Below are 6,000 nucleotides of genomic sequence, written 5' to 3' on the forward strand. Positions count from 1 at the left end.
AAGCTTGAGCAATGTAGTGTTCCTTAGGTCTTAAGACTTAAGAAAAAAGAAACATCTGCTGCTAAAACAATCCAAATCAATAGTCTGCACTAGCTAGCACATTTTAAAAAATAATAAAAATTTTTACAATAAAGGAGGGCAGGACAAAACATAAAGACATTGCTGAAGGGTGTCTAGTCCTTGTTAACACAGGGAGAAGCTAATCCCTGTTAAAAGGAAGAGGAGAGAGATGTGGGTCATCTGACTGATGACTGTTAGTGGAGTAGTCCCTTTATATATTCCCAGCACAAAGGATGGACATGAAGTAGTCATCTTCCAAGTTACTAGACCTAGAATTACTTACAAGTCATTCATGTCACTATGAGTTCCAGATTGTCTTCTGGAAGCCTTTAACTCTCTCTACTGTTTCTCTAGTGTATCTATAGTGCTGTGAATACGTAAATACAGAGAAATACAGAGTAATATAGTGGGCCATTGAAACAACAGTGTGATTTCTGTGCTTTTTTTTTTTTTTTGCTTGCTTGCTCTTTGTCTGGGGTTTTTTTGGTTGGTTTTTTTTTTTTTTGGTTGGGTTTTGGTTTTTGTTTTTGTTTTTTAATGCATAGGTTTAGTCCAAGACTCTTCAGAGGTAAAGATCAAAAATTCTAATCTTGCTTTGCTGTGAAAGTTTGTTTTCTTTGGCTGAAGCAGTAGGATTGCTCAGCACTATTATCTTCCTGTTGTTTTCATTATGCTAACACACAGTGATCCCAAAAAAGGATCTGAGTTATGGTAGGGTGTCTACTAATGCTTAGCAAGGGAACTCCTGCCAAGTACTACCCACCTGAAAAAAGCTTACAGAAGATGAAAAGGAAAACGGGCACATAAACAAGTGAACACAGCAGAAAGGCTGTCCAGCAAGCCACTGACACATGTGCAGTGAAAGCCACCCTCTCCTAATGCTGCTTCAGTGACCTGTGGCAGTGTAGTAGTTAAGGCACACATGTGGGGAACTGTACTAAAGGCAGGAAATGTGTCTCCTGTGGATGGGAATGGTTTCATCTGACTGGATGTGGCATTCTCCATCATAGTCTCCACTTCAAATCCTTGGCGGGTTATATTCTGAAGGCTATGTCTACATTTGACCACATGAATTACACCTTCAAGTCTTTGATTTTTTTTGAATAGACATGGTTCTTTATAGGACAATACCCTTTTCCTGACCCAGAGACGGGGCAACTGAGAGGCGTTTTAAAAACTTTTATTCCATTTTCAGTCTCATGAGAAGGGTGACACAATGCAGATGTTTGTAATTCACACCATCACAATCAGAAGCCAGCTATTTCCTAATGAAAATATACTATAAGTGTTTCTTGGCCTAGCTTTTTGCCATGCCATGTTGTAGATGCCTTAAAGTGGGTCCCACTACAATACATCTTTCATAGTTCTGTTTGTCCAAAGTATCTAGTCTTATTTGCAAGGCCATCCTTTGAAACTTGTTTCTAGCTCCATTTCTCTCTCAACAATATCTGTCCTATTCCATGGCATTTCTAAATAAGTATGTCTTGTCTCAAAGTTTGCATATGGATGCATGCCGTGTGGACCTTCTGTCAGGCCCTGAGAACTTTCTACAAATCCATTTTCCACTCTTCTTGATTATGAATGAACACTAGAACCACCAGCTGAGATGTAGGTAATGGTAGTGTGGGTTCTCCTCTGAGTGCTTTTATTGCAAAATAAGGAGAGTTACTTGCCTTCTAGGTAAGCTATGATCTTATGTAATTTAAAATACTCAAAGATGGAGAATGTTGATGAATTGTGAATTCCAAAGCCCCACGTACTGAGAACTATGTATTATATATTTATCTGTAAATAATTGAAATATCTCTTGACAGTGTGCAATTCCGTATGAAACTGAATGCCTGCTTTGCCAATATTGGTATATCCTTTATATGTAACCAGAAATATTTTTTGCTGGTTTATTCATAAATACTTTTCCTGTCCAAGAAAATTTGATCTGTGAAGCAGAGGGAGCAGCAGCCTTATGCTGTTCTCCTAAATCATATGAGATGGGGGGGAGGGTAGGTTCAGTGTGCTTGTTCATGTGTGTTTCATGTCTGAAGACACACACACACACACTAAGCAGAGTAGAAGCCATTTAGTATAGTCTGGAAAACTTTTAAAGTATCTGCTTGTGCTCAGTGGAAGGTAAAACAGTGGAGGGAATGAACCCCACACAAGTGCTATGTGAAAGATTTCAAGTCAGGGCTACAATTTAATAGGAAAATTACAATAATGGCAATAGTACAGAAACGCTGGTTTAAAGGGACAAAGTCAGAACACGACCTGATACCCTGTTGGTCAGCGTGGTGGTGGCAGTCCAAATGGTGGTTGCAGTCCCATTGGATGTGGTCTTGTCAGAGCAGTGAGCCTGTGGAAAGGTCTGGTCCTGCTCTGAGGTCCGGTGCTGGTGGTAGAGAGTTCTTGTGGTTCTTGGGGATGCAGTCAAATACATAGAGTCAAATACAAAACTATGTGAAATTATTTTTGCATCATATTGACTGGACTTGGTAAATATCTGTACCATTCCTCCCTCTGAAGTAAAACTGATGCCGTGTGTGTTTCCTTCTCTATTAGCGAAGTTAATTACATGCCACAGTAAACTGATTTTCCAGAATTTTAAATTATTTATTTCTCTAATGAAGGCAATGAGATTCCATATTACATACAGAGAAAGAGATGAAATAATAAAAGAAAAACAAAGGAAGGAAAAAAACAAGCAGAAAACCACCTGCTTTGGCAGACAATTTGTGTAAACATTAGGATTGCTTTCTGGGCTTGTGATAATTGATTACATATTTTAAATTTGTGATAAATTTTTACAGAAGTACTTTGTGTACTGGCACATATATGAAGATGCAAGTTTCAGGCTTTCTAATACAGTCTTATTTGTATAGTTCTGGTGACTAGGCTTGATCCTAAAGCACCTCATGTACATCCACTTCCCCCATGATTTGCCTCTGCACGTATTAAAATTATCAGCTGCAGAATTCAGCTAACTTTGCATATGTGAAAAACTAGTCCATTTAACAGATTTTAAAGCATTCTTCATTATGTTCAAAGTACCATTAAGCTCCTATTTTTCTTGCAGAAAGCTTTCCAAAAAAAAAAAAAAAAAAAAAAAAAGCTGTGTCACTTTCCTATAACTTTATTTGTGCATTTATGTGTCTAGCTCAGAAAGAATGCTCTTATCTTTGTTGCTACTTTTACATTGCCCTGTAATGGTAAATACAATTTCTGTAGTTCAGTCTTCGAAGGAGATGATAAGAAAAAACTGGGAACAGTTTCCCTTTTGGCCTGTTGTACCAACTTCCCTGAGAGAATACTGCTTTCAGACAGGATCTTTAGTCTGGGGTGTGTTTGTTCATCCAGCGTGGTTTTTCAGCATCTGGATCTTGTGCAGCCTCCCTTGGAAAGTTTACCAGAACTGTGTAGGAAAGACATGACTGAACTAAAAAAACTATTATAAAATACCAGTTATAAACATAAATGCAATGTAAAATAGTAGAGTTTTTTTTTGTTTTGTTTTGTTTTGTTTTTTTTTTTTCCCCAGAGCTCTTGCAACACATTATTAGGGATAATAAGTTCTATAAGCTACAGGCTGACTTCATCATGCCGCATAACAGCTGATAATGGGCTATTGACTGTCACTGCATGACTGATAACAGTTACAGCATCCCATTGTGAGATGCTCCACCCAGAGGGAGAAGCCAAGCATTCCTTACTGGATATAATTTGGGGTTTTGGGACACCAAACTCAGGCTTTTCCACTGGGTTTCCAGGAGGACTGCAGCCATTCCAACCCTGACCAAAAAGGGTATCAGGTTATATTCTGACTCTGTCAGTGGTTTTTCTTTTGTATTATTGCAGGTATTTTGTTTCCTTTTCTCACTTTTCCTAATAAACTGTATTTTTGATTTGGAGTCTCTCATTGGTTTTGTTTTCAAACCAGAACAAGACAGTAGTCAATTCTAACCACCACTGCCTGCTTTCTGTCAACTGCCAAGACTTTCAGATGCCTACGTAATGCATGTATTGAAGGAAACCAGACACCCTCTAATTCATAACTGTAGCTCTGGTTTTTCACTGATTTAGACTGTAAATCTGATGGTGCTGAAATAAGAAGTTGCCTAGTTGTATGGTCCTCACCATTTCCATCTGAGTCTAATTCTGCACGCTATCAGAGGTGCCATCCTAGCCTCATGTTTGTCATATGTTATTTTGTGTAATTTCCTTTTTAGTGGCAATTGAAATGATGCAGTTTTTCAAATCTTGATTCTCTTTAATTGAGAGCGTATTAATTTGTATAGCTGTACTGAAAAATAAGAAGTAACAGTATAAAAATGTTAATGATGTGAGAAATTTCTTGGTCTAGTTCTATGAGAAGTGTCTCTGCGTCATATAGAGTCAATGTCCAGTCTTTCAGACATTTTCTGTGGCCGTGTTTATTGTGAGTGATACTGTATACCATATTTAGGAAAAAATCCAAAAAGTTACTGAATTCTAGCAATTTCTTATATCAGTAATTTTTTTCTCTAGTAAATCAGTAATAACTCCACTTAAATTTTGCAAACTGATAAAGTGGAAGGATTATTTCTGTAGTGAATTCTCTGTTGCCAGACTAAAGGGTCAAACCAATGGTCTGATATGTATGTTGTGGCAGTGACTGATGTTAGCTGTAAGGAATGTGATGCAGTGTAAATTATGGACAGCAATTCACAAGAGACTTTCCCACGTCACAGTTGACTTGCACTTTGAAGAAAGTTTGGTTTTGACTAATGAAACTGTGACTCTGGTGATAAATCTGAAGATAAATGCCTATTCCTGTTTTAAAATGCAACTACTCAGTTCTTTACACGAGTTGGGAACTGAAAATTCCAGACTCTTGACATTTCATTTGGCAGAACAGACTATGCCTAATGCAAATGAACATCACATTAGCTGTCTGCTGAGGACTACAGGCGTGCCTAAGCTCACCACCTCATCTATGCCGTGTGCTGGAAGGACTGTCATTACCCCAGCAGAAAACAAGTTAACCTTACAGGATTTACACTAAACAACATTTACGTAGTGTGGCTATCCATTAAGCTATGCTACAATCAGCAGCGTGCAGGAGATCTTGAAAGGTCTGCCAAGAAAAAATCTCTGGCTGGGATTGTACTCCAGAAGCCTGAGGGCATGGAATGGTGTTGAGGGAAAATGCACTTGCAAATATTGAAATAAAAATGTGGTGCTCTTTATCTGAAAATTGAGAATTTTATCCTATTATTTTGCATATACAAAATGTATATTTACCTAATCAGAATTTCCGAGAGAAAAGATAAGTGGCTAGTCCAGTGTCCTTCTCTATGGATCCCTTTTCAAACAGGGAAAACAATGGCTAGGCTGGGTTTTTTGCAGGTACAACAGCAAAAGAATCCTTATTCCTTTTGGTTGTATACTAATGTGTTATTAATGACAAGGCTGACAACTTCAGGAATCTGCTTTCCTGAAACAGAAGAGTCTTGCAGAGAATGTATTTCCTTCAAGTGAACAGGCTGGGTTCATACATATCCTAGGGAAAGAGAGAGAAAATACTTGTCTTTATTTACTGAACATTTAAAGGCATCTTCTGATGCTCTTTGTTTTGGGCCACTCACTTAAAAAGCTTCTGCTGAACTCCTGTGCTCCATGAATGACATATACATTATACAGAGCCAGAAGTCCTTCCACTCAGGGTGCAGGCTACTAGCCTGATCCTGACTTCCAACACAAGTCTCCCAAATTGCTTTCCTGCTATGAGTTAGCTAGTCTTGTGCATTTTCCTTCTCTATTTCCAGGAAAAGACATGGAGAAAAAAAATCTGGAGTTACCTCCTTGTATAGTAGTAGGTAGTATAATTTCATAAGGTGTCTGCATGCAAGAAGAATGTTTGGGTGTTTTCTAATTTGTCTGTTTATGCCCAATTAGCTTAATGGTGGC

This window comes from Taeniopygia guttata, chromosome 1 (assembly GCF_048771995.1).
Source record: "Taeniopygia guttata chromosome 1, bTaeGut7.mat, whole genome shotgun sequence".
In the NCBI taxonomy this organism is placed as follows: Eukaryota; Metazoa; Chordata; class Aves; order Passeriformes; family Estrildidae; genus Taeniopygia; species Taeniopygia guttata.